Source organism: Hemitrygon akajei, chromosome 5 (genome assembly GCF_048418815.1).
Source record: "Hemitrygon akajei chromosome 5, sHemAka1.3, whole genome shotgun sequence".
NCBI classification, from domain to species: Eukaryota; Metazoa; Chordata; class Chondrichthyes; order Myliobatiformes; family Dasyatidae; genus Hemitrygon; species Hemitrygon akajei.
This window is the reverse complement of record NC_133128.1, coordinates 31676879-31696219: the sequence shown is the minus strand read 5'-3', so window position 1 is coordinate 31696219 and position 19341 is coordinate 31676879. Positions and strand designations below refer to the sequence as shown.

General features: G+C 41.4%; 1 protein-coding gene across 1 annotated transcript in view; it reads left to right on the top strand.

The window, feature by feature from the left end:
• The first annotated feature begins 5738 nt into the window (after nucleotides 1–5738).
• tmem45a (transmembrane protein 45a) overlaps nucleotides 5739–19341 on the top strand; it is a 75610-nt gene continuing 62007 nt past the window's right edge. Inside the window, exon 1 of the mRNA XM_073045134.1 lies at nucleotides 5739–5909. The gene's annotated coding sequence lies outside the window, so the exon portion shown is untranslated. The remainder of the gene's footprint in view (nucleotides 5910–19341) is intronic.

The following is a 19341-nucleotide window of genomic DNA, read 5'->3' as shown; positions in this document are numbered from 1 at the left end:
AAGGGATTTGGAAATGCAGAGAGGTTTCCATACCATACATTGGAGCTCCAAAATGTGAACATCAACAATAGAACAATCAGGAGTAGTTTATATTCAGAGTTCCTCTACGTGCTCTGGCTTTTACAGTAAGGGTTAGTGAGATATGGGCTTGCTCTGTTGGCGCCGGAAGGGCGGCAACACTTGCGGGTTGCCCAGTACAACCCTTGCTGATTTGATTTGACACAAATGACGCACTGAAACATATGTGCATATGACAATCAAAGTTAATCTTTAATCTGTAAAAAAAACAAAGGCAGATAAGGAATCAAGAGAGGTACAGAATGCATAACTGGATGTTATAAGTTTCCTGAGATAATGCCTGTAGCTGATATTGTGAAGGGGCCACATGCTGCTGAGGGAGAATTCCGATTCCAATGCTGTGGCAGGTGATTGGAGAGATTTAAAATCCATGGTTAAGGAACTATGATCGTGAATTAGGAGGTGATAGCCTGTTCAAGAACATTGAAAAGGAAAATGATATTGACAATGAAAGGCGTTGCGAGTGTGTTGAAAAGCAGGGCTCATAGTGATTCAAGAGAATAAACCTCAGATAACAATTAACGGATTGGTGGAGGCTTCGACATAGGTGCAGTGAGGAGTTAAATTGTTGACGCGTTTTAACGAACAGTGAATACTGTTGTTTGGTATTTTAACAACATGTCCACACTAATAAACAGATAAGATTGGATTAAAAATGGGACTGGGATTGCAGGCATTCAAGTTTGGATATTTTTTAGAAAGATTTAATAAGTGCTTGTTCTACTCTCTGTATTGTACGGTTATGCACTGCTTCAAAGCCATCTTAACATTGACTGACGACACTATTGCAGTTGGGCGAATCACAGCAGATCATGGATGAGTCAGTCATCCGACCGGAGCGAGATAGGTCACCTGGATGAATGGTGTCGCAAATGCAACCTCTCACTCAACATCAACATCAGAAACATTGTTGACAAAACTAAAGAGCTGATTGTAGATTTCAGGAAGGGGGAAGGAAGGAAAACACGTGCCCATCTACATCAGGGGGATCAGCAGTAGTGAGAGTCAGCAACTTTAAATTCCTGGGCAATATGGCCCAGTAATAGATACAATCAGAATCAGAATCAGGTTTATTATTATCATGAAATGTGACGTGAAATTTGTTTATTTAGCAGCAGTTCAATACAATACATAATTTAGCAGAGAAAAAAATAATAAGTAAAATAAAAGAAAATAATAATAAACAAACAAGTAAATCAATTATGTATATTGAATAGATTTTTTAAAAAATGTGCAAAAACAGAACTACTGTATATTAAAAAAAGGTGAAGTAAGTGTCCAATGATTCAAAGTCCATTTAGGAATTGGATGGCAGAATGTTCCTGAATTGCTGAGTGTGTGCCTTCAGGTTTCTGTACCTCCTACCTGATGGTAACAGTGAGAAAAGGGCATGCCCTGGGTGCTGGAGGTCCTTAATAATGGATGCTGCCTTTCTGAGAAACCGCTCCCTGAAAATGTCCTGGGTACTTTGTAGGCTAGTATCCAAGGTGGAGCTGACTAGATTTACAACCTTCTGCAGCTTCTTTCGGTCCTGTGCAGTAGCCCCTCCATACCAGACAGTGATGCAGCCTGTCAGAATGCTCTCCATGGTACATCTACAGAAGATTCTGAGTGTAGTTGTTGACGTGCTAAATCTCTTCAAACTCCTAATAAAGTATAGCTGCTGTCTTGTCTTCTTTATAACTACATCAATATGTTGGGACCAGGTTAGATCCTCAGGGTTTACAGCTAAGCATACGGAAAGCTTGACAGTATTGTTACTTTCTTAGGACGTTAAGGAGGTTTGGCTTGTCTAACAAACTTCTGCAGATGTACTATTAAAATATCCTGAATGTTGCATCATAACCTGATAAGTAATTTAAACAAGCAGCAATATACATGGAGAGCAGCAACAGAGAATAGTGGACTCTGCCGATACATCATAAGCAAATTCCACTCTACCAGTGGTACTATGCGCTGTCTGAAGAAGGCAACACCTGTCATCAAAGATCCCCCCCTACCCAGGCCATGCCAACTTTTCACAACTACCGTTGGGCAGGAGGTACAGAGGCCTGAAGTCCCACACCACATGGTTCAGGAGCAGGTACTTCCCTTCAACCATTTGGTCTTGAACCAATCTGCAAAACCCTAATAATTACAGCTTAGCAAACTATGACCAACTTTGCACTAAATGGACTTTGTTTTTTGTGCTCTAATTATGTTTTCTTGTATATAATTTATGTTTCTCTTGTGAATGTTGCTTATATGATGCTCTGTGCCTGTGATGTTGCCGGAAGTAAGATTTTCGTTGCACCTGTGCACATGAGAATAACTCAATCTTGACAATAATGATGGTTTTGAAATTGAAAGAGAATGGCTGGATCACATATGACACGGTCTACGTCTTACATGCACATTGTGTGAACCTCACAGCAGCACTAAGAATTAGATAGAGCTCTTATAGATAGCGGGGTCAAGGGATATGGGGAGAGGGCAGGAACGGTGTACTGATTGTGTATGATCAGCCATGATCATACTGAATAGTGGTGCTGGCTAGAAGGGCCGAATGGCCTACTCCTGCACCTATTATCTATAATCTTCTGTGATCCTGTGGGCCCAATTACACAAGAAGCTTCGCTGGTACAGTGAGTACCTGCGCAGCCAGCAAGCCTCAGCTGCTGGATCCTCAGGTCCCTGTCCCAGGACCATCCTGATAGTGTTCTGAACTGTCAAAGGCCCTTTTAGCTGTTTCTAGAGCAACTCACACAAAACACTGGCAGAACTCAGCAGGTCAGGCAGCATCTATGAAAATTAATAAGTAGTCCATGTTTTGGGCCAAGAACTTTCATTAGGACTGGAAAGGAAGGGGGAAGATGCCGGAATAAGAATGTGGGGGGAGGGGGAGGACTACAAGCTAGAAGGTGATTAGTGAAGCTAAGTGTGTGTGTGTGTGTGTGTGTGTGTGTGTGTGTGTGTGTGTGTGTGTGTGTGTGTGTGTGTGTGTGTGTGTGTGTGTGTGTGTGTGTGATGGTATTGGGTTTGCTGACCGCAAAGTTCGAAACTCAAATGGAGATCTTATCCCTATCCAATGTAGATAGCTACAGGTACCCTCACCAAATGGAGGTTATGCTGTTGCCACCTTCCCTTCAAAGACTAATTCATTTCCTTGTTTATCCTCCATGCAACGTTTAGCTGCCAATACCCGCTATTTGAGCAGTGGGTCACCAGAAACTCCCAGCTAACTAAGTAGTTCAAACATTTACTTTTTGAGATGTACTTGTAAATTTAAATACAATTCTTAAAAAAAAATTAAAACTCAGTGGATTTCTATTTTATAAAAAAATTTCTGAACTGCAAGCAATTTCTAAAACATGAAGAGTTTCCAAAACACATGTGCAATTCCTGTAAGCCGAAAAGACCTATCAGTGAGTTGCAGATAAACGAGTTGTCCGACAGAGAAACTGAAGGCAGAGAAATGGATTCTAGTTCATCCCATCTTTTTGTCATTCTTCATGATGTTCTTCAACCATTTCAAATAAGTCTGATTGCTCTCTTTTACTTATGTTGTTTGTTTTGCTACTTGGATAACTTCACACACCTGACATTTTTCAGAAACCTTTTCACACAGCTGGCCTGAAAGCTTCTAGCAACAGAAGTCCCAAACACCCAAAATTAATGGCATGAATGCTGACTCTTTGAGTACACAGATCTTCCAACTATTAATATTTCAGCTATTTGGTATGCTAAGTGATAGTTTCGATCTGGTCTGCAAGCTTCCTTGAACCAAATAACTTGGCCAGTTTTTGTCTGGTTTGATACAAACCCGGTTAACATAACTCCATTGTTTACACTGCACCCAGATCCATGTTGTAGGTCAGCAACCAGTGCTCTATAGAGAGTGTTGTTGCTTGAAAAGTTGTCCTTTAACTTCAGGCTGATTATTACTTGCCACTTACATTAAGAACTGAAGATTGGCTCCTGTTTATGACAAGAAACTAAACAAAAAATATTGGCTGGGAAGTTCAACTTAAACACAACTCTTGCTCCTGGAAGTGTCAGCTGCTTGTTTTAGAAAGTTAAGCTTGGCAAAAAGGCCCCCTGGCCCTAGACAGTGAATATCCACCAAAGAGAGATGAAGTAAGAAGCTGGAAAGTGATAGATGGAAAGGGTAAAGGGCTGGAGAAGAAGGAATCTGGTAGGAGAGGAGAGTGGACCACAGGAGAAAGGAAAGGCGCAGGGGCACCGGGGGAGGTGATAGGCAAGTGAGGAGATGAGAAGAGGGAAGCCAGGGTGGGGAACTGAAGAAGAGGGAAGTGGGAGGGGGGAAATATGGAAGTTCGAGAAATCAGTGTTCATGCCATCGGGATGGAGGCTACCCAGATGGAATATGAGGTGTTGCTTCTCCAACCTGAGAGTGGCTTCTTTGTGGCGGTACAGGAGGCCATGGACTGACATGTCGGAATGGGAATGGGGATTGGAATTAAAACGGTTGGCCACGGGAAAATCCCGCTTGTGGTGGATGGAACGAAGATGCTCAACAAAGCGGTTCTCACTCTATTCCGGATCTCTCCAGTGCAGAGGAGACCACATCAGGAGCACTGGATTTGGCAGATGACCCCAACAGAATCAACTGTTCAACTGTTTGTAAACATTTCTGATAACACTACCTAACATAAAACAAACAAATAATTTAAAAATATAAACATTTTTAGTGAATACAAATTAATTATAACATCAATACTAATTCAAACAAAGGGTAAACAACCAGATCACTTTATCTACCTATCTTTTCAGTTTAGTTCAGCACAACTCACATGAATTGGGTCTTTTTTGGTACACTGCTAAGTTGAAAACTCAGGTACAAACTGCGTCAGCTCAGCAAGTCTGAGCTTCGCCACGGACTGTATGTTTAAATTATTTTATTCTCTCAGTGTAGTGGAGTTGCTGCATTTCCTGCTGACTGACTTGTCTATGAAACCTTTGCCTGCTCAATCTCAGTCAGGCCGAAATGTGAGCAGATACAATTACCAATGAAGTCAGAATACTGTTCTGCTCAGAAAATATGTTGTGGTATGCTTTTATTATTGATGAAGTTAATATTCCACCATTACATAATTATTTCCATTATAGTTATAGGAAATTTATGATTGAAATTCAAAGTAAGTTGGTAAATTGGCTTACTATTGTTACATATATTGAGGTACAGTGAAAAACTTTATTTTGTAAGCTATCTATACACATCTTTTCAATGTAACAGTGCATTGGGGAAGTACAAGGGGAAACAAGAATGGATTGCAAAATTAATTGTTAGTTACAGAGAGTGGCATGCGAAAGAATCAAAATATATGGATTTCTTGTTGATTTAAAGAAATCAATCAAAAATAATAAATGTATTATCTAGCTGAAATTGTAATCTGTCTACAAGTAATCTGAAATGAGCAATATATAATAAGAACTTGAGGTAGTGGGAAAACTCACAGGGAACTTGTTGCCACATCGACCTTCGTCTTCCCTGTTCCCGCAGTTACACCCTTTGTTTGGGAGGTGGCGCTGCGTAAGCACGTTGCGAAACGTCTTACATAGATTGACAGTCCAGCCGTCCATTCCGAGGCAGATATTAACTAGCGGGGACCAAATTCTACCCAATCAGCGGCTTGTGTAGGTGGAGCGGCGTTCTCCGGGCGGTTCAATACATCACAGTTCGAGGTCTGTGCCGATTAGTTGTATTCTGGTGGAGTTTTGAAACCTGTGTTGCTTTGAAATAAACAGAAGTGATAAAAATATTATTCAGGACTTCTGGAGACAGACTTAACTGAGGACGAGTGTATGGCGCATCTTTAAAGCACTTTCGGGCAAGTCAATTAATATTTTAAATCGGCAAGGCTCCGAAAAGCTGAAAAGTTGCTACTTATTTCTTTGTATGTTTTGCTACTTTTCCAGCGTATTGCTTAGCAAAAATAACTGGGATGTAAATACTGTTAAAGGATACTTTTTATTTAACTCATTGTCTAAATATGAAGTATCAGTGACTCAGATTAAATGCTAGCCGCTGATACGTGACAGGATAAATATTAATCTGCTGTGTTATAAAGGAACATTCAGCTGCTCACTTTACATAGTGAAATAGTTGTAGAAATTTCTGCGGTGCTGTTGGACCAGAACAGTCTACTCTTTACGTGAAAAAAATAGTTTTAATCTTAGTTGCAAAAATGGGTCGCAGAGTAGTTGAAAATAATGACATTTTCCCAGTAAGATTTTTCATTAAAACACACCATCGGGTGATACCGATGACATTTGTTTGTCTCCAGGTCAACTGCAAAGAAAACGAGTCAGTTTAGACACTGTCCTTTCTGTAACCTCATTTTCAGTGCGGTAAAAGAATGTCCCGGCACATAGTTGGTCTGTTAGTCGTTACAGCTTTTCCTACACCAGAACGTTTGTACTAAAGAATGTACTAGGGTTGGCCATTTAACAGAAACTGTTGGGCAGACAGCCCCAACAGAGCGATATTTCGAGTTAGTGTTTTTAAGAACCTAATCAGGTTTTTTCATTACTAATGTATGTCATGAAATGTGTTGCTTTGAGGCAGAAGCAGAGCGAAAAGACATAATCTATATATAAACAAACAGTGCAGAAAGGGAACAACGAGATAGTGTTCATAGGTTCATTGACTGTTCGGAAATCCGATGGAGGGTGAAGAAGCTGTTCCTAAAAAAACTGAGAAAGTGTCTTTAGGTTACCGGACTCCCTCTCCAATAGCAGTAACGAGGAGATGGCATGTGCCAGATTGTAAGGGTCCTTATTGATGGATTTCGCCGCCTTGAGGCGCCACCCTTAAAGACGTCCTCGATGGTGGATTGCGGCCCTGATGGAGCTGGTTGAATCTATAGTACTCTGTAGCCTCGTGGTCCTGTGCATTGGAGTCTCCACGTCAGGCTGTGATGCCAAAGTCAGAATGTTCTCTACCATGCATCTATAGAAATTTCAAAGTTTTTGGTGACATACCATGCTCCTAATGAAGAGCCGCTGGCGTGCTTTCTTTGTAATTGCATCCATGTGTTGGGTCCAGAATTGGTACTGGGATGTTGGCACCCAGAAACACAAAGCTGCTCACCCTCTCCATTACTGGCCCCTCAATGAGGGCTGGTGCATGTCCTCCCGACTTCCCTTTCCTGGAGTTCACAAACAATTCCTCGGTCTTGCTGACACCAAGTGCGAGGTTGTTGCTGTGACACCACTCAACCAGCCTATCCATCTTGGCCGTATAAGCCTCTTTATTGTCATCTGCCATTCTCCCAACAACAGTGGTATCACTCCGGATTATAGTTGTTGTTTGAGCTGAGAATAGAGCATTGGTCTAAGTACTCCTCCCCGAGGTATGCCTTTGTTGATAGTGAGAATGTAGGAGATGTTATTACCTATCCACTTTGACCGTGGACTCCAATAAGGAAGTTGTGGATCCTGTTGGAGTTCAGTAGTTTCTGAAATTTATTTCAAAATGCATTCATCAATCTTTTCAAGTCTTAACTCTTGATAGGTCAGTGAAAGTTCAGCACTATAACAAAAGTTGCAAATTTGATGATGGGATGTTTATTTGACTACCTTTAGTGTGGAATTAGTTTGGAAAAAGATTCCCCTCAGATCCCTTTTAAATCTTTCCCTTTCTTTTAAATCTGTTCTCTAGTTGTAGACTCTCCTCGAAGAAAATACTTAGCTCCATTCCTTATGATGTCATAGGTTTCTATAACCTCACCCCTCAGCCTCCGATATGTCAGCCTGTCCAACCTCTCCTAATAACTCCAGCCCTCCAATGCTGGTAACATCCTGTGCCTCTTTTCTGTGCTCTTGCTAGTTTAATGGCACCTGTCCTATAGCTGGGCGAACAGAACTGCTCAGAATATGCCAAATGTAGTCTCACTGTTGACTTGTAAAATTGCAACATGGTTCCCCATCTCCTGTGCCAGCTTCACACTACCTGTGTTGCTGATTTACAGTATCAATGTACCTGTAACCTTTTGGTGTCTTTGTTCTACAGCCTCCTCCAGGACACTAACCTGTTGAGAAGAATAAGCGGGATCTCATTGAAACCAATTGAATATTGAAAGGCCAAGATGGAGTGGACATGCAGAGGATGCTGCTTTTCATGTGGGAGCCCAGGGCCACAGGGTACAGCCTCAGAATAGAAGGATGTCTCTTAGAACAGAGTTGAGGAGGAATTTCTTTAGTCAGGAGTGGGGAATCTGTGGAATTCACTGCCACATACAGCTGTGGAGGCTAAACCATTGGGTGTATTAAACTAGAGGTTTATAGGTCCTTGATTAAAGGACATCAAAGGTTACAGGGAGAAAGCAGGAGGATGGGATTGAGAAGGATAATAAACCAGCCGTGATGGAGTGGCAGAACAGACTCAATGGGCCGAATAGCCTAATTCTGCCCCTATGTCTTACTGTCCAAAATGCAACACATTGAAGCTCTCTAGTAGCACCATCTAGAGAAAGCTATCATATTACTTCAGTTTTAAGTAATTTGGGTGCATTGTTGTAGAATATCGAATTGTGTAGTGTCAGCTTTCACAGTGTCACATCTCTATCAATCAGAATCATCAGATTTGATATCACTGGCATCTGTTGTGAAATTTGTTATTCTGGGGCAGCAGTGCAATGCATAATAAATCTATCAATTATGATAAGTAATATATAATAAATTAGATAAGTGGTGCAGAAAGAGAGCAAAAAGAGGTGAGGTAGTGTACATGGATTAATTGTCTGTTCCGATATCTGATGGCAAAGGAGAAGAAGCTATTCCTGAAATGCTTACCACGTTGATGGTAGCAATGAGAAGAGGACATGTCCTGGGTGATGGGGTGCCCCCTTTTTGAGGCATCAAGATGCTGGGGAGGCCAGTGCCCATGACTTGGGTTTACAACTTTCTGCAGCTTTTCCCGATGCTGTGCAGTGGCCCCTCCGTACCAGACGGTGATGCAACCAGTTAGAATGCTCTCCACGGTACATCTGCAGGAATTTGCAAGTGTCTTTGGTGACATAACCAAGTCTCCTCAAACTCCCAATGAAATATAGTCTCTGTCATGCTTTCTTTGTGATGGTATCAGTATGTTGGACCCAGGACGGATCCTCAGATGTTGACACCCGGGCACACGCTCCTCAGAATTGTCACAATTGTTCTAAAAGGCATGTCGAGTAGGTGTATTTGAGTTTAAAAAGCTGGAAGTATAAGTATGTTTTACCAGTTCAAAAAAGGATTTAATTTTAAAATATTTTGTATCAATGGTATCACCACAGGATGGCCCGGTAGCATGGCAGTTAGGTGACAGTGCATTCCCAGCTGTAAGTCTGGGGTTCAGTTTCAGCTCCTGTCTGCAAAGAGTTTATATGTTCTCCCTGTGACTGTGTACGTTTCCTCTAAGGGCTCTGATTTCCGCCCACATTCCAAGACGAATGGTTTAGGGTCAGTTGTGCATATGTTATGTCGGCCATTGATGCAAATGACTAAATTTCATTGTTTTGATGTAGATGGTACAAGTAAAGCCAATCTTTCAAAAATAAAATGTATGATTTATTAACGTAATGGACAGCAAATGAGTGTCATGCCTTTGTGCAGCTTCTAACTGTCATTGCTCTTTAAATGAAACATATCTGTCATACAAGCAAGGACAAGATCTATTTAAGTTTGGGAATATGCAAGACAGCAGAATTGGAGCTACCTTGGAAGGTTGTTGAGCTGAAGGACATTGCAGAATGATGCTCAGTTTGAAAGCTATATTGGCACTCATTATCAAAGCTCCTGCATGAAATAAAGTCTACAAGAGCAGGACTGAGCCATGCACACTGCTATATTCTGGAGGCCACTGCTGATCTGTAAAGTACTGGCTGTTCTTAGTTACAACTAATGAAGCAGTCTGGAGTGTTTGCCATCCTGTTTCAGGGGACCTGACACAAGGTAGACCAGAAAAGTAGATGGGCCATTCAGCTGGGATACTGATAGGAGTGATAACTGAAGTGATTTCTATGTTAATTATCCCTAGGTTAAGGAAAGAAAATATGTTGCAGTTCTACGCATCCTTGATATCTTTAAGCTTGAAGTGAGAGCGCGACAAGAACACAATTGGTATTTAGCATATTTTAATTTTAAAGGATGTCACAGGTGTTTCATGGATTTTAACAAGTCTGTGCCGGGTGTTACTGGAGTAGATGGCGAAAAGCATTGTCAATAAGTCAGAGTAATTTTGAAAGAGAAAGGGGAGGTAAGGAGAGGAGAGAATTAAAAGCTCAACATGGAGGCCTGTAACGGTGTAGTGATTTGAGTTTGGACATCCTCAAGGTGCAAGAATTGTAAATATTGAAGGGAATGAGGTTACAGACTCAACTAGTGGATCATTCAATATATTTAAAGATCTGGGTTTCTCCAAGTATGGTGAATCTCAGTGATAGGCAAGAAAACGGTCAAGGTGATCAGCCATGATCTCATTCAATTGCTGAGAAGTCTAAAATGTCCTTTATAGAGAAACATGGAATCTTTATGTCACAGGAGGCTGTTTGCACATCAACAACTATGTCCCACTTTATTTTTCATTTCTCCCATTGTTAATTGAATGCTGCTCTGAGTATTAGCATGATTGACAACTGAATTAATGTGCGCCTAAGCAAGATCCAGGTGTTCAGGGAACCATGCATCGTAAAGAAATTGATTCTTTTGTTTTAGATGAACAGGGTAAGAAAATAAAGCAATAATCAGGTTTATTCTCCACCCTGCCATCTCACCTAGAGAAACTTGAGTTGATAGTTCCAAATGTTAGTAACCAGGAAGTATCATGTTGTGTTGTAGTCCTGTTACCATTTGCTTTGAGTGAACTAGAATGTAAGAGCAAGGGTGCAATGCTGAGGTTTTATAAGGCTGCACTTAGAATATTGGCAGCAGTTTTGGGCCCCTTATCTGAGAAAAGATAATGCTGGCATTGGAGAGGATCCAGGGGAGTTTCGTGACAATGATTCCAGGAATGAAAGGATTAATGTATGGCGAGCTTTTGATAGCCTGGACTTGTACTTACTGCAGTTAGAAGTATGAGAGGGGATCTCATTGAAGCTACTGAATATTAAAGGTCTGGATAGATTGGATGTAGGGAGGATGTTTCCAATAGAGGGAAGTCAAGTCATTGGATATATTTGAAATGAAGGTTGATAGGTTCTTGATTAGTCAGAGTACCAAAGGTTACAGGGAGAAGGTGGGAGAATGTTTTTTTGTGACTGTATTTCTGCTATTGTGACTGTATGTGCTGAGTGTGACTGTTGATACTGCGCTTGCACCTTGGCCCCAGAGGAACGCGGTTTTATTTGTCTGCATACACGTGTATGGTTGAATGACGGTTAAACTTAAACTAGAGAGAGATAATAAATCAGCCGTGATGGAATGGCAGAGCAGACTTGATGGGCCGAATGGCTTAATCCTGCTCCTATGTTTTGTGGTCTAAAATTTTCACATGAGGTTTGATAGTACCTTCTGAGTTTCCATGTGAAAACATTATCAAAATCAAATTTGATTACTTCCCTTCCATTGTTTGAAAGAGGCCTTTGTATGACAGGTAAAAACAGGAACTATTTGTTAATGTTTTTTTACTGTATTTAAAACAACATATTGACCACAGATTTAGTTTTCAACTATCGCCTCAGCTTTGTTCAGCCATTGTGTTAACATTTGAATACAAAATAAAGGATCTTGGTAAATATGACGTTTTGCCAAACTTTATTGATAAGATCTGTAAATGATTATTCCATTATTTCCTCCTTTTCACCCCCATTCCTTTTGTAGGACTTTTGTTGTGCAATCACATGATTTGACAAATTTAAGAGGGATTGTTTAAAGGCATAGGTATAGAGTTGGTTGGAGTGGGGAGGTATGGTCACACATCAGCCACATTCTCATTGAATTGTGGACCAGGCTCAAGGGGCTTCCGTTTCTCACACTTAATACCAACTTAAAGAACATTTTGAGATTCAGTGCCTGTGGGACTGTGGAAGCTTGTGTATCACAAAATAGTGAAACAGGCTTATCAGTCCATCAAGTCCACGTGTAACATTAACCACTCATTTTTACACTAACCTATTTCATTTTCCCTACATTCCAATCAACCCTCACCGAATTGTACCATTCAGCTGCACACTAGGAACAAATTTCAGTGTCCAATTAAATTGGCTACGGTGACAAGGAGGCGTAGAGGAGTGATTCAGTGATGTCATAACAACAACCTCACACTCAATGAGAGCACGCACCAGTCCGCACTGAAGGATCAGCAGTGGAAAAAGGTGAGCAGCTTCACGTTCCCGGGTGTCAATACCTGAGGGTAGATATGTCTTCGGCCAACATGTTGATACAACCGCAAAGATGGCACACAGGCAGCTCTACTTTATTTGGAGTTTGAGAAGATTCAGTATGTTACCAAAGACTCTAGCAAGTTTCTACAGATGTATGGTGGAGAGTATTCGGCCCGGTCTGGAACTTCCATAACACAGGATTGCAAGAGGCTGCGGAGGATTGCAGACCCAGCAAGTTCCATCATTATTATTAAGATGCAGCAATGAACAGGCTCTTCTGATCCTTCAAGCTATGCTGCCCATCCCTAACCTAATCATGGGACAATTTACAATGACCAAGTAACCTGCCAATTGGTACAGCTTTGGACTGTGGTTGGAAACCGGAGCACCCAGAGGAAACTCGCATGGTCACGGGGAGAACGTACAAACTCCTTACAGGCAGCAGCGGGAATTGAATCTGGGTCGCCTGTACTGTAAAGCATTGTGCTAACTGCTATGCTACTGTGCCACACTCTGGAGATCTTCTAGAGCAGCATCCTTTGAAGGTGGCATCGATCATTAAATGCCCTCGGCATCTGGGATATGTCCCCTTTGCCTTCAGGGAGGAAGTACAGGAGCCTGAAGACCCACACACAATGTTTTAAGAACAGTTTCTTCCCATCCGCCATTGAGTTTCTGAATGGTCAATGAAGAGGTCCTTATCGGCGCTGAGTAGGCTACGGTCAATTATGGATAACTCTGAACATCCTCTACATAGCACCATCCAGAGACAGAGAAGCAGTTTCAGCGACAGGTTACTATCGATGCAATGCTCCTCAGACAGGATGAAGAGGTCAATACTCCCCAATGCCATTAGGCTTTACAATTCAACCGCCAGGACTTAAGAACTTTTTAAAAGCTATTATTAATGCTTTTTGAGATAGTGATTTAGATGCATATCATATTTTTTTACTGAGTTAAGTATTGTATGTAATTAGTTTTGCTACAACAAGTGTATGGGACATTGGAAAAAAAGTTGAATTTCCCCATGGGGATGAATAAAGTATCTATCTATCTATCTATTGATCCTTTGCATTATTTATTCATATTTGTAACGGAGCGATTTTTATGGCTTTCACTATGCTGCTGCTGTCGCAAAACAACAAGCATCATGACATATCCCTGATGATAAATCTGGTTCTGATTCCACCAATCCACAATTGTGTAGGATGTGTGAAGCAAGTTGGGCACGTGGGGCCCACCTGGTCACAGGGAGGCGTAAATTGCATTTTCAGTCAAGATTGTATTTTGTTCCAGTTGGATGACATGGTTTGTTTGCACAGCCTAATTCAATCTCTCTGGAATTCCGGGCAGCACCTGTGAATACTGATATCCTCATCAACGCTGGCACAGCGCAGTTAGTGACAGTGTTTGTAACAAAGAACAAAGAGCTCATCTCATTCACCACAAAAGATGTGGAAATATTTGAATCTGTAGAGAAACGGGTTTCCTCAGGCTCTTTATTGGTAGTAATCCAAACCAAGTCATCACATTAGCTTGATTTCTAATTTTCTAACCTACTTTGCTGCTCCTGTGCCACAGCAGCTCTCGTGTCGTGCGACTGCTAATAAGGGTGGGTTTCACGGACTCTGATGCCCTTCAGGCTTTTGCTAAGTATCATTAATCATGTTGTGAAAAAGTAACTGGAGCACAACTTCCACAGTCTTAACAGCCAATGTATTATTGAGTGTCTTCATTATTGTCCGCTGAAGTGTTTTTTGGCCCTGAATTGGCTGATTAGGTCTTTGTGGGTTTGCAGACTCAGCCATGGGTGGAGCAAATGTTGGATTGGACAGGTGAGTGAGTTGTTTCTGTGGCCAATCCAATATTTTTGCTTGTTTCCCTTGTAGAGTTTCTAAGTTATTTGTGCTGATGCCCCTCATCCATTTTGTGCCTCAGCAAGGAATTTGTAAGAATGATCTTTCTTTAAATATTGCAATGAAATATTTTCTGTTCAATTGCCTGTTAAACATCTCAGATAGTGCAACTGTCCTTCAACACAGCAATATAGAGTACTCTGGCCATTGAAACCCTGGGGAGGATCCTGAAGGAAAGTGTGATCTTTAAAGCTATTTAGAGTATTGATGTTTTCTTTGGGATAGCATCACCATTAAGGATGCACAGTTAACTAGCAACACGAATCACGGAGTAATAATCAAGAGCAGGAACCTTTTCTAAGTTCAAGTCTAATTATTGTTCAACCATGTATGAATATAGCCAAACGAAACAGCTTTCCTCTGGGGCCACAGCACAGAGTATTACGATTTCAGAAAAAGAGTTGCAAAGGAAAAAAAAATGCAACATGGCCTCAGTCCCTGAGTGGCATGACTGTAGATTGTCTTGGTCCAGCTTGTTCTTCCACTGAGCGAGCACTAGAGGGCAGCACTGACGGGAGGTGCTAGCCCCTAACCCAGTACAGGTTTCAGCGCACACACGAAGGTCCTTGCTCTCTTTCACACTGCCTCAGAGCGTCGTCCCCTGGGCGACTGCAAAAGGTGACTCAGTGCCATTACTAAGGCAATACAGCTCCCCCATACCTGGTCTCGCCAATGAGTTGGTGAACTGGACTTGGAGTATTCTACGCCACCAGGGACCAACAGGGTCTTGTGATCACAATAAAAATGTCCAAGACAATCACTCACATTGCGCACTGTCCAGTGGTATTCAAGTCCAGGCAATAACACAACAAAGATGCGCAATAATCAGAAAGCAATATATTTTTTATTAAACTAAAAAAGAGAGACATTTACACTGTTTTTTCATTGTTTCAATACCCCTCCTATCTCAGTAAAGCAGTAAACATAATCAAACCCACTCTGGACGTTCTCTCTTCTCGGTCCTCCCATCAGAGCCTGAAACCACATACAACCAGGCTCAAGGACAACTTCCATCCTGCTGTTGGATGTATGGTCAACTGTTGACCACACAGTCTCTCGTTATGGTCTTGCACCTTCTTGTCAGCCTGCACTGCACTTCCCTGTAACTGCATACTTTTATTGATTTTCCATGGCATGCAGATCAAAGATGTTCATTACGTGTGATGATAAACCAATTTACTGATTTACAATTTTTAAGATGCATTGAAGAACCAACTGCATACAGATATGACAGCCAGTTGGTGTGCACTAAACTTCAAGGTTGGAGTGTAGTATCTTGCTGTGGCGAAATTCCTTTTGCCAGCATTAAAGTAGACTACTGATGATCTCATTGGTCCTGAGAAGACTCTTCTTACCTAGTTTTGACCGCTTTTCAACATCATTAAGGATTTTGCTGAAAGAAATGACAAAAATTAGAAGACTAAATAAGACCTTATTAGAATTTTTCTGAATTTTATTATTTTTATTTTAAAAAAAGTCTAGAACTGCAATTTTTCAATAACTTTGTTGAGAATACAAAACTTTTCTCACTGTTGCCAGCAGGAAGATCAGGAGCCTCAGGACTCTCACCACTAGGTTCAGGAAAAGTTATTGCCCCTCAACCATCAGGCTGTTGAACCAGAAGGGATAACTTCACCCAGCTTCACTTGCCCCATCGTTGAACTGTTTCTATGACCTATGGACTCACTTTCAAGGACTCTTCATCCATGTTCTCTTTATTTATTTATTTATTTATCTATCTATTTATTTATTTATTTTTGTACGTGTGATAATTTTGTTCGAACTTTCCTGGTATGCAACAGTGAGCTCATGAACAGAATAATGGCATTATTATGGCATCCTTAACGGTTAATCGTTCTGAGAATGCAATTATTTAAATAGCTGTTGACAAATGTAATGTTTGGCACTGATTCCTGTCCAGTAATTCAAAGATTAACTGTACATTTATTATCAAAATATGTATCCAGAGTACATCTGAGATTTGTCCTCCCGTGGGCAGTCACAAAACAAAGAAACTCCATGGAACCTGTTCAAAAAAACATCAAATACCCAACGTGCAAAAAAAAAACCAAATTGTGTGAACGGTAAAATGTGAGCGAACAACCCATAGAATATCAAATACCAATATTCTGTTCAGTTCAGTCCAGTGCTGAGCTGAGCTGCTGACCAATTCTTTGCTAAAGCGTCCCAATCCTCACCGATTGCCCCAGTCAAACTGCTCAAAAACAGCAACCAGAATCCAGGACCACGTGCAACGTGAATGTCAAAGCCCCCCAAAATGAGCCCACAGCCTTGCTGATCAGTCCTGGCAACACGGATCCCTAGATTCCCGCCTTTCCTCTGACAGAAGGAGAGGAAGATCGGTCAAACTCAGGCAGATGCCCATCCTCTGCTCTCTTCCTTATCAGCTTCAACCATGCTCGATGACTCAATCGCAGAGGAATAATGGAGCCGGTCACAGGATAGTGCCCTGTCCCCAGGATTCCAGGCTGTGCATTCTACTCTAAACCTCGCTGAACTCCCTTGGAGACGGCAAAGCGCCATATCACTCAATTGGCCCAAAAACAAACTACCGAAATGCAAGTCCCAAGTTAATCATGCAGAGCCTGCTTGTAAAATCGTGTTTGAAAGAAGTGGTAGGAGTAGTAGTTTTGTGAACATTACCTTTTCCTGCATTGTTCACTGGCTCCATGACCAATTACCTGGCTCTTGAACCATAGGGAATAATTTCACTTGCTCTGTCACTGAACTGTTCCCACAACCTCTGGACTCACTTTCCTGCTAGAAGTGCACCAATGTTGCAGTACTATTGACATTTTCTCCATCGGAAGGTCAGATGCAGGCATTTGCAGTGTGTTCACAACACTGCCAATAACATTGCAACCTATACTATCCACTAGAGCAGAGTATTTGAGATTAGGCTGATGTTTATGTCACAACTATGAGGGATCACAAAGACCTAGTTGCAGAGGGATATGGTTACCCTTGTGCATGATTGCCAGAAAGCTGGTAAGCAAATACAGCAGATGATTAGGCAAACTAGCAATGCTGTTGTCTATTGCCAGGGGACTTGAACATAAGTAGGAAAGTTGTGCCTGTATGATGTGAGAGCAAATCTGGAATACTGCCAACTGATATTTTTGTGTAAGGAAGGGTGCTAATGTGTTAGAAATAGTTCAGAGAGTTTCCTGGACTGCTGTCTGGAAAGAAAATGTTGGAAACGTTCAGCAGGTCAGGCAGCATCTGTAGAAACAGAAACAGTTCGGTCTGGGAAAGAAAGAAAACAACATAACTTTAATTTGCAAAGACAAAGGGCCTCATCTCTCATCTGTTTTCCTATGAAACTTGACTGTAATGCATATCCTAATGTTAGCCAGTACTTGTTACTCAGCAAGTTACACTGCATATTGCAAACACTGCATTTTTTTTGTGCTCTCACTGAGTAAAATTGGAATCTCTTAATTTTTTGCTTCTAAGCTAACCTTGGATGAAAGACATACAGAGGGGACTTCAGGTGGCAGCCTGGTCAAAGTCTTGGCTGAGATTTTTGCTTTGTTTTGGTATACAACAGCTAAGCATTCTGTAAAGATGTCACACCCATGGGCTGCTTTGGGAATAAGGAGATGCACTGGATTCCAGTTAATTGGGACCAGTGTATTTTGGCCAAATTTAGTGGCTGCCCCAATTAGCTGAAGTTTCATGGAAATAGTTAAAATGTTATATTTTTAAAAAAGCTGAATAACAAGTTGTATATTTACAAACCCCATTTCCAGAAAAGTTGGGATATTTTCCAAAATGCAATAAAAACAAAAATCTGTGACATGTTAATTCACGTGAACCGTTATTTAACTGACAAAAGTACAAAGAAAAGATTTTCAATAGTTTTACTGACCAACTTAATTGTATTTTGTAAATATACACAAATTTAGAATTTGATGGCTGCAACACACTCAACAAAAGTTGGGACAGAGGCATGTTTACCATTGTGTTACATCACCTTTCCTTTTAATAACACTTTTTAATCGTTTTGGAACTGAGGATACTAATTGTAGTAGATTTGCAATTGGAAATTTTGTCCATTCTTGCTTGATATAAGACTTCAGCTGCTCAACAGTCCGTGGTCTCCGTTGTCTGATTCTCCTCTTCATGATGCGCCATCCATTTTCAATAGGAGATAGATCTGGACTGGCAGCAGGCCAGTCAAGCACACGCACTCTGTGTCTACAAAGCCACGCTGTTGTAGCCCGTGCAGAATGTGGTCTGGCATTGTCCTGCTGAAATAAGCATGGACGTCCCGGGAAGAGACGTCGCCTTGATGGCAACATATATCTCTCTAAAATCCTAATATACGCCTCAGAGTCAATGGTACCTTCACATACATGCAACTCACCCATGCCGTGGGCACTGATGCACCCCCATACCATCACAGATGCTGGCTTTTGCACCTTTCGCTGATAACAATCAGGATGGTCGTTTTCATCTTTGGCACTGAGAACTCGACACCCGTTTTTTCTGAAAACTAGCTGAAATGTGGACTCATTTGACCACAGCACACGGTTCCATAGTCTTTCGGTCCATCTGAGATGAGCTCGGGCCCAGAGAACTCACCGGCGTTTCTGCATAGAGTTGATGTATGGCTTCCTCCTTGCGTAATACAGTTTCAAGTTGCATTTCTGGAGGCAGTGACGGACTATATTAAGTGACAATGGTTTTCTGAAGTACTCCCGAGCCCAGGTGGCTATAATTGTCACAGTAGCATGATGGTTTCTTAAGCAGTGCCACCTGAGGGCTCGAAGATCATGCGCATTTAACAGTGGTTTCTGACCTTGCCCTTTACACACTGAGATGCCTCTGAATCTTTTCACAATATTATGTACTGTAGATGTTGAAAGACCTAAATTCTCTGCAATCTTGCATTGGGAAATGTTCCTTTTGAACTGACTAACAATTCTCTCACAAATTTTGGCACAAAGGGGTGAGCCACGACCCATCCTTGCTTGCAAAGGCTAAGCCTTTGATGGACGCAACTTTTATATCTAGTC